We start from the raw sequence: 18,359 nt of genomic DNA, 5'->3' as shown, positions 1-18,359 counted from the left end.
GTTTCTGACTTCCCCCAGTCTTGGTTTCTATCTTGATTGGCTTGTGCTGCTCTCGTTGTGCCTTCATGCTGTTCAGGTAATGCTCAGCTACTAAGGCTCTACTGACCAGCTCTTCGCCAGTCTGGGGCTGATGAGTTCCACTACTCACATTAAGTGTTATCACTGGCTTCAGCATCCTGAGCATCAGTCTGACTCGTTCCTTCTCTGTGTTTACTAGCTCTGGGCAAAGACGAGCTAGCCTGTTGAATCTTTTAACTGCTTCCTCCACTGTCAGATCACCCTGTCTGAACTCCATAAACTCCTCGTAGTGCTTATTGGTGATCCTTTGGCGGAAGAACTCGTCGTAGAACTCTGTCTCAAAATCAATCCATCTCATCTGATTGACTGCCCTCTTGCTCTTGACTCTCTCCCACCACATGCGTGCGTCTCCAGTCAGGCAAAAGGAAGCACACTTGACCTTCACGACTTCTGGCCAGTCAAGAAGCTCCATGGTGCTCTCCAGTGTTTTGAACCAAGCCTGGGCATCCCAGGGCTCAGTCGTGCCTGAGAAGCTCTCTGGTTTCAATTTCAGCCACTGTATGAGGTAGGCTTCTTGTCTCTGGGATGCTGTGACGACTCCCTGGGCAGCTGGTGGAACCTCAGTTACCCCTGGAGTCTCCACAGTTACTGATTCGCCATCAGATTGATGATCACTTGCTGCTGCTCTGCTACCTGTCTCTGAAGTTGAGCAACAACTTCAGAGAGATTCGGTTCAGCTACTCTGGGCTCTTCATTCTCCTGTGCTCGGTCCGCAGTACGAGCGGTACGGGGACGTCCTCTTCTTGACATCTAGTTATACAAATAAAAAGATTTGATATTTTCTCTACCCTTTCTAAACATATACATTTGTATAGGAATAAAGAAAACTGCAAAAACTCTTATCTTACTTAAGCACTTATAAGTAATCACTCTATACTGCAAATAATAATAAAGGAAAGCAATTAAGAAAGAATTTAAATACTTTCTTACTTGAAGACGGCAAGGATGATGCTGATGTGTGTGTGATGCTGGAGAATGGGAATGGCTCTGATACCAACTGTAACAACCACCCTTCTTATAACTCTACTCTGAGGGTGACTATTACTTACTTAAACTCTACTCAACTGATGTTACTTACTCTAATATCAGAAATATTTAAAATCTACGAAGAAAAATAATCTGAGCATAGAACTCCATCATTTATTTTAGTTCTTACTACACTTTATAGCAAGCATGCATGGCAATTGCTATCAAGAAAAAAAATATAGAAGATTAATGCCTCTACTTGACAACAGCTAGCATACATGCAAGGAAGTAATAATTATTCTGCCACCAATTAAAACATCTCACTGCAATTTCGTAGCAACAAAATAAATTCAGCTACCTACAGCATATTAGAATTGAAATTGAGCATGCAATCTAACACTAAGCAGGATACACCTACAGCATATTAGAATTGAAATTGAGCATACAATCTAACACTAAACAGGCAACATAAAGTATCCACTCTTGCATGTTTATATCCTCCACTACAGCAACCCAAGTCCCCTTTTCCCAGCAGCCCAGAGAAGAAGGAAAAAAAAACAATATAACCCCAGCCGAATTCCAAAAGTTTCAGCAAGCAACATAAATCACAAAGACAGGTAAACATTTCGGCAGTACAAAGAGCATTTTCAGAACTCAGCAATGCAACCAAACTGATAACAAACCTCAATTTTTCTAATATTTTGAATAAAGAGTCTAATTTAACTTTCAGTTATATCAAAGGAAAACAGCCACAGTACTTCCAAACCGAAACAGTTTTAGCAGTAGCAGTTAATCCAGCTAAATGATAAGAAGAAAACAAAATTAGTAGTGTAAGGAAAACTAATCTCTAGCAACCTCTAACCAACTGCTCCAACACTTTTAGAATACCAATCTAATTTAACCCTTAACAATGCAAAATAACTCCAATCTGGCAGTAACAAAATAGCATGTACACTCCTTTATTTTCCTAGCAGATAAAAGAATCTAAATGAGTCTCAACAATGTCCCAAGTCTTCCATAGTTCAGCCATCACACACCTTCACCATCACCACCTTGTCGCCTTTCTTTCATACTTGAGCTTTCCCTTTATCTGCAGTAGGAGGAAAGTAGTATCTATAAGCTAAAAGCTTAGTAAGTGCTGTCTACTCACAAAAACTCGATAAGAAATGCATGTGCATAAAGGAAAGCAGGAAAATACATGCTCCACATGAAAATAGCAACTAAAACTAAATCATGCATCTCTAAAAGGAACAACAGATTTAACTTGCTAAAATTTGCAACTTAGATAAAAGAACTTGTTCCATTTGTTCCCCAACTTATACTCTTATACTTTAAAATAATATTGAACTTTTCTTGGCCCCGGCATTGTACCACTTTGCGCGCATTCTTAATAAGAATCGAGGTAGCTAATCCCGAAACTACTAAGATACTTCTAGGCCTTGTGCCTAGGGGCATCTTGGAGCCCATCCCTTGGACCTTGTGTCCGGTACATGCCCTTTAAAAGTAAAATACTTTTTATCTTTAAATACTTCTTATAATAAAATGCCTTGGCATTTATTTAAGCACTTAGTGTGCTTTGATTCTAAATTCTAGAATTCAGGATCAACGTGTGACTTTAGTCTTGCTTGCTTGTACTTCTCACATATATACATTATACAAGAGATTCTAAAACCATATTCCACTGATATATAAAAGTATATATTCAAAACAAAACTCAACAGCAATTAAAAACTACTTGGTCATAGGAAATGAATTTGGTCAAGCCCACGGTAGCAACAAATTCCGAACAGCAAGTTTGTAAAACCAACTTATTTCTGAACCTTAACAATCCTTTAATCATGCTGTGACTTGAAGGAAATATGACTACTTGGACATGCTTGAAATGTAAGGTAAATACATTTAAATTAACATGCTGTAACAATCCAGGAAGACCCTTAAACATTCTGTCCGTGCTCTAAAAATATCAAAAGAACTTGAACCAAATCTTAAACCAAATTGTTAGAGCAAGGGTTGAAATCAAAACCATATGTTAGAATGAAAAACTGCTCCTGTAAAACCAACTTATTTCTGAACCTAAACAATCCTTTAATCATGCTGTGACTTGAAGGAAATATGACTACTTGGACATGCTTGAAATGTAAGGTAAATACATTTAAATTAACATGCTGTAACAATCCAGGAAGACCCTTAAACATTCTGTCCGTGCTCTAAAAATATCAAAAGAACATGAACCAAATCTTAAACCAAATTGTTAGAGCAAGGGTTGAAATCAAAACCATATGTTAGAAAGAAAAACTGCTCCTGTTCATTACACAACAACAAAAACACAAACGAAAACCCCGAAAGATACTCCTACCGTAGGTGAGAAGCACTTACAATGGGTTCTTGGACTTACAACCGGAGAAAGAGATCTAGGGTTCGGATGAGGTGAAGGTTTCGGCTATCCCTTCCTATCCGCGTGTTCTCCTTGACGAGGAGACCACGAATCCGCGAATAACTCCCGAAGAGAAGTCCTCGCCGGCCACCGGAAACGAGCCCTAGCGCCGTCGCCCCCTTTTCGCCCGAGAAAGAAGAATCGCACCGTCGGGAGAGAAAAGGAGAGGAAAGTTTTGGTTTAGGTCACGGGAAAAACACTTAACCCTTTATAACCTAGTTTTAATCCGATTCCAACTCTGTTTTAATTATTTCTCCCCATACTTAGTTAACAAAGCCCATATAGCTCAGCTGGTTGAGCCGTGTCCGGTTGGGTCAGTCCAACCCTAGGTCGTGGGTTCGAGCTTCGGTTTTGACAAATTTTTTTGTCAACTTCCTTTCATTTTGTAAAAATATCAAACGACCTCCAAAAATTACGTAAAAATACTCTAAAAATTCTTAAAAATCTCTAGAATATTTTAAAAGTATTTCCAAATATTTTTATGGTCATTTGGAACTCAAAATAAGGAAAATTGAGTCGTTACACTACGATCGCGACGACTTCGCGTTTTGGAAGGTAAGAATGAAATATTTTCTTATGACTAATCTTGACAATTGGAGTTGTGTCCAAGTAGGTTTCGCTCCTCCAATGGATGAAGAAGGAAAACCTATCGAGAAGAAAAAGTGGACGAAGGATCAAATCCACCGATCCAGAATCAATGACGAGGTAATGAAAATTCCAGAATTACCTAATGATGTCTTGTGTGAGATAGGTGGTTACAACGATGCCAAGGAGTTGTGGAACAACTTGGCGAAGTTCCATGAGGAGAGCTCCAATTCAAGCCATGAGGAGGAGTCAAGTGAGCCAAGTAGCTCACATCATGGAAGTGTCAAATTAGAAGTTGAGGGCCACTCAACATCTAAGGATGAAGTGGAGGAGAGCTCCTTTTCAAGTTCGGAGCAAGAAGAAGAAGAAACTTCTACCTCCGGAAGGGATGAAGAAGAGAGCTTTCATCCATCCTCAAACCTAGGTAACTCAAGCATTTTAATTTCTAGCAAATTACACATAATGTGCTTTGAGTGTAGGGAATTTGGGCACTACAAGAGTAAGTGTCCAAAGAGGATTAGAAAGTCCCCACCGGCGCCAAAAGTCAAGAAAGCCGGAGTCCCGATACGTAAAGGCAAGGAGCACGTGGTGTGTTTTCAATGCAATCAAAGGGGACACTATAGGAGTCAATGTCCAAGGGGGAGGCAGCCTCTCAAGGAAAAGAGACAAAGCACGTGTATAGGGGGAGCTAACGCAAACCCTAAGGTAACATTTAAAGCTCATTCTTGCAATTATAGTAAGAAACATGCTAGTAGCTTTATTGTACTTGTCGATAATAACAAGCATGATAACCCTAGAAACCAGTACATGTGCTTAGGTGCCAAGCATGTTAGTCTAGGTAAGGACAACACTAGAAATACCAACCCTTGGATTAATTCATCTAAGGTTAAGGAAAATCTAGGTAGAAACCCCAAAACAACTAGACACATGCCTAGGAATACCTCAAAGAAAAATTAAAAATTAAAAATTGAGGTATTAGAGAAGGAGAATCAAGTCTTGAGGTCAAGACTTGATACTTTGGAAAAGGCTCTTAAGAACTTGGAGAAGTCATCTCTAGGGTTTAAGGGTCAAAAACCAATGTCCAAGGACAAGAAAGGTTTGGGTCACAAACCTAAGTCCCAAGTGGTCAAGCCCACTTATCATAATGTTCCATTCGATTATGGAACAAAATCTAGGGCTAGGAAGACCATCACCAAGGTCACAAGGGGAGTCACCCCTAGAGTGGATCTTGATGAGTCCCAAATGACCAAGGCTTTAAAGCCTAGGAGGGTCATTAGGAAGGTTGCTAGGGAAGACATCCCTAGTGAATATTTAGTGAACCCAATGAGCTCCAATAGGTATTGGGTTCCTACGAGCGTGATTTCATCATGCTAGATGAGTTAGGGTGTGCCAACCTTACTTGAATAGGTAGTTAACCTAATCATGGCAAAAGGTGGCACTTTAGGAATTTTCAAGGTGTAATCAAGCCTTGGAAATGAAATGGAAAATTATTCCTAAGGTGTTTAGGATGTGCCAATCACATTTGAGGAGTTTCCTAGAGTCAATCTAATTGGCACATAATTAACCAAAAATCTTTGGTATATGATTTTAGGTCTATTACTCTTAGGAATATAGAACCTATGGCAAAATGATCAAGATTATCAAAAATGGCAACTAAGGCTAGAATTAAGTATTTTCTATAACTTTATATGTTGTTTGCCATATATTGATCGTCATATGCCATGTCATGACATCATACTTAATTTATGATCATTTAAAATGTCATGATAATGCTTAGGTTAGTTAAATGTCATGCTTTATTTAAGTTTCATACTTTATGCCATGACATCATGACATTGGCACATGTTTTTACTTATGATATTATATTATGCCATGTCATCATCTCTTGCATTTATAATCAATTAAATTGGTTTAAGGACAAAAACATAATTTGATATGGAGATCAAATTGTTGTTTAGAAAATGCATGAGAACCTAGCCTAAGACGACCTAAACCCATATCTCACATCAAAATTGACTTGGATGTGTTTGATACACCTTAGATGTGTGTGAGGTATTAGGATGATGAGTTAGGATCAAGGTGCATAGTTCTTGTACCTAGATGAGCCTAATTCTAATTGGAGGATCATAGGGAAAGCTTGTGTACAAGTCATGTACATTTAGCCCTAAGATTATGGTCCTAAATTGAAGGGTTTAAAATCATTTCAAAATTGATTTGAAAAATCTTGATGAAGTTTTTCTAGTGATAGCATTCATCATTGAGCAAGTTGAAACAAAGTTGAGTTAAACTTGAACTATTTCAAAGTTTTTCGAACTTTGTATCAAGCTTTGAAAATGGAAGTTATTTTCATCGAAAATTATTTTTCCGTGATAATATATGTTATGAGGAATGTATCCTCAAAATTTTACAATTTTTGAAATTTTATGTAATTTTTGAGAGGTTTCTGAATTTCGGAAGTAGAAAAATCAGAAACTTCTGATATCAGAGTTGGGGACCGATCAGAGGGGATTCTGATCTGTCCAGGGCACTCTGGATCGGTCACTGGACCGATCTAGGGAAGTGTGGACCGGTCTGGTGACCGATCTAGGGAAGGTCTGATCGGTCAAGTGACCGATCAGCGCGTGCCAACTTGCTGATTTTCGACTGTTTTGTCTGAAATTTCAGCTGGGAGTTGGTGATTTGGATTTCTAAAGGCTTGAAACTCTCCAAGACATTGTTGGTGCAATGGTCAAGGGGGAGTTGACCTTTAGGGGGAATTTTACCTATTAGTCAAGGGGGAGTTGACTTTTAGGGGGAGTTTTTACTCCTAAAGACTTGAGTGATATGGGATTATCACTAAGTTAATTGTTGACCTTAGTATCAAGGGGGAAATTAAGGGTTTCAATGAAAGGTATGGGACCTTCATTAGAAAGAAACTCTTGACCTTGATTCACTCTTCTTGATGTGTGTCAAAAAGGGGGAGAGTGTAGGTTTGGGGAGAATGTTCAAGGAAGAACATTAGAAAACCTAAGTTAGGTTATGGTTTTGTCAAACATCAAAAAGGGGGAGATTATTGGTGCAACCTTGGTCAAGGTTGACCTGGTTGACCCGACTCGAGTTGACCTGACTCGAGTTATATTTTGATGTTTGACGAGAACAGAAGAGTTGTATTTTGATGGGAGATTGTTGGTACAACCTTAGGTCAAGGTTGACCTGGTTGACCTGACTCGAGTTGACCTGACTCAAATTGTATCTTGATGTTTGACAAGAACAGAAACTTGGGAGGTTGTGGGTGCAGCCCTTGGTCAAGGTTGACCTGGTTGACCTGAGGTGAGTTGACTTGGCACGGAAAAGTCCAAGCAGGGGGCTTGGCACGGGAAAAGTCCAAGCAGGGAGCTTGGCACGGGAGAAAGTCCAAGTATGGAGACTTGGCACGGAGAAGTTCAAGTATGGGAACTTCGCAAGTGGAAGTCGGAGACAGCTCGGTAGCTCGTTCTCCGGACTATGGTTAGAGAGGGCTCGGTAGCTCGTTCTCTGGACCGGATGTGAAAGTCGGAGAGGGCTCGGTAGCTCGTTCTCCGGACAAGGTCAGAGAGGGCTTGGTAGCTCGTTCTCTGGACCGGACGAAGTCGGAGAGGGCTCGGTAGCTCGTTCTCCGGACTAGGTCAAAGAGGGCTCGGTAGCTTGTTCTCTAGATCAGGAAGGCAGATGGAAAATCCTGGTGAGTGAAGCCAGGTGAAAATCCTGGTGAGTGAAGCCAGGTGAAAGTCCTGGAGAGTGAAGCCAGGCAGATGGAAAGTCCTGGTGAGTGAAGCCAGGCAGACGGAAAAGTCCTGGTGAGTGAAGCCAGGCAGATTGGAAATCCTGGTGAGTGAAGCCAGGTGAAAACCCTAGTGAGTGAAGCTAGGTGAAAGTGAAAGTCCTGGTGAGTGAAGCCAGGCAGTTGGTGAAAGTCCTGGTGAGTGAAGCCAGGCAAGGGAAAGTCCTGGTGAGTGAAGCCGAGCAAGGAAAAATCCAGATGGATCAAGGCTGATCGGACATCTGGTGTTGTGAAGGTCAAGTAGGTCAAGGGAGTGACCGGATACTTGGCACGAAGAGAAAAGTCTAAGTGGGTCAAAGGGATTGACCGAACACTTGGTAGGGAGTCTTAGCAGGTCAAGGGAGTGACCAGATGCTAAGCATGAGATACCAATAGGTCAAGGTTGACCGGATATTGGTTTGGAAGGCGTGGGACTTGGTTTGGGCAAAAACCAAGAGCTGGACCGATCAGTGGATCGATCCAGTGATACACTGGGTTATTTGATCGGTCTGGTGACCGATCAGTAACCAAACAGTATGCTACTATATGTTATCTGATTGGTCTACAGACCGATCAGAAAGCGAACAGAAGGCAAAGAGAAAAGGAGGGGATCGGTCTGTGGACATGGATGCTGATCGGTCCCCAGGACCGATCAGGGTCTTCCTGGACCGATCAGGATATGTCCTGATCGGTCCAGGTATATCCGTTGAGATTCAACGGGTATCTCCGTCTTCTTCGCTGTCTGCTTTGCAGGTGCAGTTGCAGGTTCAAGCTATATAAAGGAGATCGAGGGCTGCTACAGAATACTTCTTCCTCCTCTGAACTGAGCTGCTGTGCTCTTGAGCTTTGCTGAGCTCCGAAGCTTCGTGTGAGCTTCTTCGACTGAGTTGCTTGTTGGCATTCGTCCGTGAAGTTGGTGCTTCATCCGGGACTTCAGTCGACGAGAAGGCAAGCGAGTATTTGTACATTCATTGTGTATTTTGTTCTTGCTCTTCTTTGTATTTCCATATTGCTGTTGCAAGCTATTGTGGCGAGGTTTCCCCACCCACAAGGAGTATTTATTAGCCGGTTCTCCGGGGACTCATCCACCGACGGATTGATAGGGCTCGTCCACCTTACGGACACGCCGAGGAGTAGGAGTATCACCTCCGAACCTCGTTACATCCATCGAGTTTGAGGTTTGTCTTCTTCCTTTTCGTTTCTACGGTTCCATTTCCGCTGCGCTGACCCTAATCGTAGGAAGAAACGCGAAGAATTTGGGGCGGCTATTCACACCCCCCCTCTCTAGCCGCGACCGTCGATCCTAATAGTAAAGGACTAAAAATAGGAATCAATACTGCTCATGTTATTCTAATAGCAAATGAGAAATACTGCTTGTGCTCTACTATTAGCATAAATGAAAGCTGCATTTGCTAAAGAACTAAACTAAATCTGCACTTAATATTCTGCAGAGGAAACTGCTTATGTCCAGCTAATAACACAATGAAATCTGCACTTTAAATTCTACAAACAATACTTATACAAATCTGCTTATTAAAATCTGCATACTATACTCATAAAAATCTGCATGCAATACTTATAAAAATCTACTTATTAAAATCTGCACAGCTCTTCCTAATAAAAATCTGCACTCTAAAGACTTAATCAAACTTCACTATAATCTTTTAAAACTGCACTATGAGGAGATCTAAATTACATTAAAACTTCCAAATTGATTTCAATTATCTCAGTTTCCCCACTCATCTAATATCAACCACTGCTTTCTAAACTTTCTGTTTCATCATCAACATGATCTATTTATGATTAAAAGGATATTTACTCTAATTTTCCTTTTTTTTTTAAGTCCGTTCCTACTTCAACCAATATGAAGAAGTGATCTAACTAGAATTGTAAACTATGAATATTCAATCCAAATAACTTAAGTGCATATTGAAAGAACATGTACTTAAGCATCATAAGTTCAGATTCAATTAAATCCATTCAATAGTCTAGGTGATCCTCTAAAATAATCCTGCTCCTCTCTACTTGGTCTATCACTGCACAAGCTAAAGTCATTCAACATCTCTCACTTTACACTAAAGAGATGACACCACCTACTTCATCTAAAAATAAACCAAAATCACTTCCAGATCAACCTCCAATTAGCCTAATAAACCAATACTTAATCCAAGACATTCTATGTTCATTGCCTAATAGCAAAATAAAGGGAAACTAAAAACTTAAAGAAAAATCTAACTATATACTTGGAATAAAAGAGTCTGAAATGTTTTCATGAAATCTGAAACTAACATGCTAAACTTAAAACTATAACTACAGGTTAAAGGATCACTAACAAAGAATCTAATAGCATGTTAAACAATTGATACCAAAAGGGTCTAACTGGTTAGAACTTGAAACTCTATAAAACTTATACTTCTTATACTTTAAAATATTTTTCTTTTTCTTCTTTAGACCTTGGTCTTTACTTTACTTATAACTTCTCATGAATCCCTAAGAGGATTAAGTAGAATACTATATGTACATATAGATTCTAGAGTTGCATAAAACAAGTTCAATTCGTTAAGACTTGCTGTGAACATAAGGAATTGCATCTAACTATACATGTTGTCCAATAACAAGGAAATCTAAGATTTGCATACATTAAAATAGACCATTTAAGCTCACTGATTTGCAAAGGAAATAAAACTGCAAAGCTAAAAGAGAAGGCCGGTTGTCCATGCTTAATAACCTTTGCAAAAGAACTAAACTAAATGCTGACCTAAAGCTATTCATACTCATTAATTTACCAAAGAACCCCAATCTGTCACGCTAACTATAAGGTTGTTCTTGCTTATGGAATTAATCTTCATGCTTCTACAAACACTTACAATGTACAAGCAATGCACAAATGCTACAACACTAGAACTGAATGCAAGGAATTAATCTTGTTGAATTGAACCTCAAGAAGTCAACTTGCTGAATTGAAACTTAAAGAATCAAACTTGAATAACTTTAAATCAGTAATTAAACCCAACTATATGCCAAATCCATTAAAACCCCTTCTTATCTTCCTTTAAAAAAAACTCACGGCATCAAACCCTTTAAACTAAACTAACCTCAAAAATCGGTACAGGAATTATCTTCCTAATTATAGAACCAAAGCTTATATCAAACCAATTCCTTTTCTTTGAGTCTGCCAAGGAAGGAATATTAACAATAAAACCACCAATCAGTGATGTAAGGAAGACTTTAAATCAAAAGCTACAATACTAATTCCAAAGCTTGAAGGAATCCAGAAAATTTCTAATAGAAACCAGAAATCTTAATTGTTCTTCACGCTAGGTACCACAGAAATCAAAAGAGAATAGAAATGTTGCTACTGGAAATCTAAAATCATAATTGTTCTTCATGCTCCTTGCCTAGAACATCAAAATCCGAATTCTAGCTACAAAGCTTGAGGTAAAATAGCCCGCATGCTCAAACCTTTTAAATTTGCCCACAAGATCATATCTAAATCAAAACTAAGGTTGTTCCTGTTTGGCACGGTAGCAAGCACACAAAAGAAAAGAAAACCACTGCTGCCTATCTTATGCTAAACAAACAACAAACAAACAAATCCTAACTAAACAAAGTGTTTTCTTCTCCCTTTCCCTCATGAAGACCACGGCAGAAAGCACCCAAGCCCCCAAATTCTATCATCTTCAGGCCTTAATTCAGAAATATGCAGTAATAAAAGGAAACAAGGTCCAAAGCAATTAAGCACAAGTTAAACAACAAAACCCTATTCCCTTTCTTTGAAGCACACGGCAACAAGCAAAAAATAGATCCGAACATTGGAAACTCAAGAAACTTCATGCAAAGCTTCGGAAACAAGGAGAGGATCAAGATTTAAACCTCGGAGCTATCCTACTGCAGGTGAGTAAGCACTTACCTCGGTTTCTTGAACTCACAGCCGGAAGGGAAGGACTCTTGGGTTTCGGAGGCTTGCATGATTGTGGCCTCTCCCTCGTGCTCACGGTTTCCTTCTCGACGAGAGGAGATCGACGGTGCGAAGACTTCACGGAGAGGGATGCTTGTCGGCCGCCGGCCGCCCGAGCGAGAGCAGTCGCGCGGAGTCGTGAGCGTGAGAGAAGAAAGGGAATTTCGGGAGAAAGTTTAGGTTTAGGGAAAAGAATTTAAATCTTATACTTAAGGTTATCTTCGTTTCCAACTATACCTTATATACATTTTATTCCCTTCTTGATTAACAAAATATTTGCAGACCAGTTGGTTGGCTGAGTTCGGTTAAAACCTGGTTCGGGTCCGAGGTCTTGGGTTCAAAACCCGGCTTCAACATATATTATTATTTTTTTTTTTTACTTCTTCCTCTTGGTAAAAATACCAAACAAACTTCAAAAATTACGTAAAAATACTCTAAAAATTCCTAAAAATCTCTAGAATTTTTCTATAGCATTTAAAAATATTTTTGAATTATTTTTGGAGCTCAAAATGAGGAAATTTGGGTCGTTACAATTCCCCACACCTTATAAAAAGTTCATCCTCGAATTTAGAATAATTCCGTATATTTCTATCTCACACTGTCCTCACACTCCTAAGTAACTTCCTCGTACTTCTGATTCCAAATGACTTTCACTAATGGTACTCTTTGTTCCTTAGTCTTTTAACTTCTCGGTCCTCTATCATTCATATCGCATTGTACTTATTAGTGGTTCTTGGAAGACTTGTTATAAAGTCCCTGGATACCATAGGTGCATTAGTCACACCAAATGACATGACTATAAATTCGTAGTGTCCATATCTGGTCCTGGAAACTGTTCTGGGTATATCACTTTCTTTTACTTTCAACTGATGATGCTCAGAGTGCAGGTTTATTTTAGAGAACACTATTGCCCTCTTTAGCTGATCAAATAGATCATCTATTCTGGAAAGAGAGTACTTGTCCTTAACTGTTACTTTGCTCAGTGCTCTAAAATCTATGCACATCCGCATAGATCTGTCTTTCTCCTTAATGAACAACTCTGGAGCTCTCCGGGGTGAATGACTGGGGTGGATGAAACCCTTGTCAAGTAGCTCCTGAATTTGTTCTTGTAACTCTCTTAGCTCTGCTAGAGAAATTCAATACAGAGCTTTAGAAATTAGGCTGGTGTCAGGAAACAACTCAATTTCAAACTATACTTCTTTGTTGGGAGATAGCCCAGGTAGCTCTTCTAAAAATACCTTTGGATATTCACAGACTACCCGAACGTCTTCCTACTTGGGTCTTTCTTGTTATCATTGTCCTTCTAGTTCTAATTACTTAACTGGGGCTTCTGACTCCCCATTATCTTGTCCTCTATCTTAACATCTAGTTATGCCAAGAATAATACTAGTTATCTTCTCTATTCTTTCTAAACATACTTATGTATATATGAATATAAGAGAAACAAAACTAAAATTGTCTTTATTCTTTCTAAGCATATGTATCAAAACATAGAAAATTAAAACATGAATTTTCTTCTTTCCTAAGCACATATAAGCAGATAATCTATACTGCAAATAATAAAGAAAGCATAAAAGAAAATTAAATACTTTCTTACTTGAAGACGGCAAGGATGGTGCTGATGTGTGATGCTGGAGAATGGGACCTGCTCTGATACCAACTGTAACAACCATTCTAATTACTACTACTACTCTCTAAGAGTGACTGTTACTTAGCTACTAACTCTACTTAACCGGTATGATTAAAAACCACATGGAAACCCTACCGAAAAATTTCGGCAGAATCTCCCCTATACCGGTGACCTTAAACTGATATACAAACACTATATGCACAGCCACAGGCGGCTGGAACAGATAACAAACTCTCACACAGTTATATAAGTGTCAAAACCAAAAGAAACAATACCACAAATCTGTTGGTGCAAGTTGCACCAGAATCAAACCTAAGTTTTGATGTTGTCAAAGGTTCAAGTTAAGTCTTGTAATGATATGATGATTTGGCTAAGTGTGCAGGCTATCGGGAAAGTCCTAATCAATGCTAGACAGTAAAGTCCAAACAGGTCTGGATGACCCAACGTTTGGCAGGTAGGGTGAGGTAAATAACTGGAGGAGCGACGGTGAGGTCGGTTCCAGAAGGGAACAACATAAGGTCGCTGATCCAACTGAAGAAACCGGGAAGGTTTCTAAGTTGAGATCAAGACAGTTCTACTGTCTTATATTACTCATGCATATTACTACTCATGTATTATAACTGTGCTAACTTTGTTTTGCAGGAATATTATTGTTATATCGAACTAACTTTGTGTTGCAGAATCATATGACCCTTTGGACTTCAAATGGTCTTAACTTTTGACTCAGAACTCAGAATCAGGCTCTGTCAGCGGCCACGCGTCCAGCACTCAGAAACCTTCAATTTAACAAGGGTTCAGTTGACTGAACAGGAGGTTCAGTCGACCGAAAAAGGCATTTTATCAGTCAACCGAACAAAGGTTCGGTCGACCGAAAAGGAAATTTTGGCAAAACAGATCAGGCTCAGAAATATGGTATCATAGCATGATCGGTCTGTTGGTGCAACCTTAGGTCAAGGTTGACCTGGTTGACCCGACTCGAGTTGACCTGACTCGAGTTGTATTTTGATGTTTGACGAGAATAGAAAAGTTGTATCTTGATGTTTGACAAGAATACAAACTTGGGAGATTGTGGGTGCAACCTTTGGTTAAGGTTGACCTGGTTGACCCGACTTGAGTTGACTTGATTCGATAAAGTCCAAGTATGGAGACTTGGCACGGGAAAAGTCCAAGTATGGAGACTTGGCACGGAAAAGTCCAAGCAGGGAGCTTGGCACGGGGAAAAGTCCAAGTATGGAGACTTGGCACGGAAAAGTCCAAGCAGGGAGCTTGGCACGGGGAAAAGTCCAAGTATGGAGACTTGGCACGGAAAAGTCCAAGAAGGGAGCTTGGCACGGGAAAAGTCCAAGTATGGAGACTTGGCACGGAAAAGTCCAAGCAGGGAGCTTGGCACAGGAGAAGTCCAAGTATGGAAGCTTGGCATGTGAAGTCGGAGAGGGCTCGGTAGCTCGTTCTCCGGACTAGGTCAGAGAGGGCTCGGTAGCTCGTTCTCTGGACCGGGTGAAGTCGGAGAGGGCTCGGTAGCTCGTTCTCCGGACTAGGTCAGAGAGGGCTTGGTAGCTCGTTCTCTGGACCGGATGAAGTTGGAGAGGGCTCGGTAGCTCGTTCTCCAGACTAGGTCAGAGAGGACTCGGTAGCTCGTTCTCTGGATCGGAAGAAGTCGGAGAGGGCTCGGTAGCTCGTTCTCTGGACTAGGTCAGAGAGGGCTCGGTAGCTCGTTCTTTGGACCGGACGTGGAAGTCGGAGAGGGCTCGGTAGCTCGTTCTCCGGACTAGGTCAGAGAGGGCTCGGTAGCTCGTTCTCTGGACCGGATGAAGTCGGAGAGGGCTCGGTAGCTCGTTCTCCGGACTAGGTCAGAGAGGGCTCGGTAGCTAGTTCTCTGGACCGGATGAAGTCGGAGAGGGCTCGGTAGCTCGTTCTCCAGACTAGGTCAGAGAGGGTTCGGTAGCTCATTCTCTGGACCGGACGTGGAAGTCGGAGAGGGCTCGGTAGCTCGTTCTCCGGACTAGGTCAGAGAGGGCTCGGTAGCTCGTTCTCTGGACCGGACATGGAAGTCGGAGAGGGCTCGGTAGCTCGTTTCTCCGGACTAGGTCAGAGAGGGATCGGTAGCTCGTTTCTCCGGACTAGGTCAGAGAGGGCTCGGTAGCTCGTTCTCTGGACCGGACGTGGAAGTCGGAGAGGGCTCGGTAGCTCGTTTCTCCAGACTAGGTCAGAGAGGGCTCAGTAGCTCGTTCTCTATGTAACGCCCGAAAACTCTCAAACTTGCATTAGAATTATTCTATGATTTTTCTGGAATTTTTAGATATTTTTCCGGAATTTTTCGAGTAGCGGAAGTAGCAAAAGTAATTAGATAAGCAAAATGGTTTAAGCGGGAATCGAAGGTCCGCTAAACCTTTAGTTAGCCTTAGTAACCGGTGAACCAAGCAGGGCCGTGCTGAAAGAAAGAGGAACCGATTATATTTATATTAGAGTTGGGTTCAATAATCCACTTAATATAAATTAAGAACTTAAGTTGGGTTTGGTTTAATTTGGTTCGACAGCCCTCTCCTCACAAAACCTCACGCCACCTTCTTTCTCCAAACCCTCACGCCGAATACTTCTCTTCTCTTCCTCCTTCTCTCGGCGCCACACAAAGAAGACCTAGGGTTCTCTCCCTAGGGCCCCAAGGTCACTTTCCGGCGATGATTTCAGCACACGGACGTTCCCCTCCGCGAGTAGAACACGTGGACGCGAGCGAATCGTCGAGAAGTCATCTCCACCGGAATTTCTAGCGATTAGATTTGTAAGAAATCTAGCACACAATGTAAGAAACCCCTCACCTGCAGTATAAGTAGCTTCCGTTTGATTTTCTATGCATTAGTTTAGTTATATGCATATTTTTCGACATATAGGGTGTATTTAACCCTCCTCGCAGGTTTAGGGATTTAGTGAGTACCTTTTGATGGGCCGGACACGTCTTTTCCCCTTCAGTTGGAGGTTTATATGCTGTTGGGTGCCTAAAGGTAGTCTCCCTAATAGAGAGGGGAGTTAAAGCAAACTAAGTGTTCGATAAATTAGCTAGTTAAGTAAAAATGCAAATTAGGCATTTTAACAGTTCAGTTGAATGCATTAGAAGCATCTAAATCAGTAAATCAGTTTATTCTAGCTTATATGGGACTACGGTCCCATGGGTGGGCTCCCACAGTCGCCTATAGGTTCAGACAACCTAGTTCTAGGTTCAGATCACCTATATTCAGCAAAATAGTATTAGCTATTTCAGTATTTTACTTTTCAGTGGCAATGTACTGGATTAGATATCCATTGGGTTGGGCTCCCATAGTCGTCCCTAGGTTTAGATAACCTAGTTAACCCAACTAAATTCGGGACTTGCAAACCCGAGTCTAGTTAGGGATGCGCGCACAGCAAGTACAGTTGCCGGGCCCAAGCAGCATGTTTAGTATTTTCACTTACTATATGTATATGGTTTTCAACCTTTCACAAATTAGTTCGTGAATCCAGTACAGTCCTAGTAGTAGCTCAGTTTTAGTATCAGCTTAGTTTTCATTGATACCATGTGGTTGATATCATGTTCAGCTTTGGATATGCCATGATTGTATGCTTATATGCCATGCCATGTTTAGTTTATTCAGTATACTTAGCATATCCTTTTAAACAGCATGATTTAAAAACATGTTTGCATCGTTGCATGTTTTAGTGAGATAGTTGGTTTCTTACTAAGCTTTAAGCTTACAGATACTATTTTCCCTTATACTGCAGATAAAGGTAAAGGGAAGATGGACTAGCAGAGGAAGCTGGAGTTCAATGCAAAGATGGTGTGTGTGGCAGGAACTGGAATAAAAGATCCTCAGGGGTTTTAGCAAGCTTAAATAGTTGGATTCTTAGTAATTCTTCTTTCATGCATTTTCAGACCTTAGAATGTTTAAACCATGGGAGATTTATTTAGTTTGTTAGTAATTATGTTAGAATGCTGGTTAATAGTTGCTAGAATACATTCCAATTGATTTTAGAATTTGTTGTGTGAGGTTTTGGCACGCCAGAGTGCTGAAATCAGAGTTTCAGTGCGAGATCAGAAACTCCGATCGATCCATGGATCGATCGGGGGTCCTCGATCGATCCATGGATCGATTGGGGGCTGATTCCGTGAATAGAAGGCTTCTGGATCGATCAGCCGATTGATCCAGACACATTCTGTCGCGAACAGAAGGCCTCTGGATCGATCGGTCGATCGATCCAAGCTATTCCTCGCAACAGAAAGGTTTTTGATCGATCATTGGATCGATTGACTTATGTTGGATTGATCAGCCGATCTATCCAAATAAAGTCCCGTGCACATAAGCACGCTGGATCGATCACTGGATCGATCGGTGAGCCTGGATCGATCAGGCGATTGGTCCAGATTATCACCCGAGCACAGTAGCGGTCTGGATCGATCCCTGGATCGATCCAACAGAGAGCAATCGATCCAGTTCAGTCTGGATCGATTGGGAAGTTCAGTTTCGACCAGGAAACTTTGCAGTTCAGCTTCTAGTCCATAGGGAATGTAGGATACACCTGGTATCCTTTAGATTATACCCTTCAGCATATGTAGAACCAAGAATAGTTATCAGATAGCAACTAAAATTTAAATTAGATCAGTTTTCCGCACTGTTAGCACAGCATAACTGTAGCGATCGGCCTTACAGCTCAGCTAGTAGAAGGCGGGTCGTTACAGAGTTGTATCAGAGCCAAGTTCCATACTTCCTACATACACATCAGCATTGAACCTGCAGCTTCCAAGTAAGAATACCTCTACTTAATTTATGCTCCTTGTTTTGTTATTACAGTTCATGTTTATATGCCTACTGCTTGTTAGTATGTGATAGTTTTTAAACATGACATCAGTAGTTATATAACTGTGATTACATTAGTTATGTTATGTCCTCTATGTCTTTAG

This window comes from Zingiber officinale, chromosome 4A (genome assembly GCF_018446385.1).
Source record: "Zingiber officinale cultivar Zhangliang chromosome 4A, Zo_v1.1, whole genome shotgun sequence".
Classification (NCBI taxonomy): domain Eukaryota; kingdom Viridiplantae; phylum Streptophyta; class Magnoliopsida; order Zingiberales; family Zingiberaceae; genus Zingiber; species Zingiber officinale.
Note: the sequence above shows the minus strand (reverse complement) of the source record.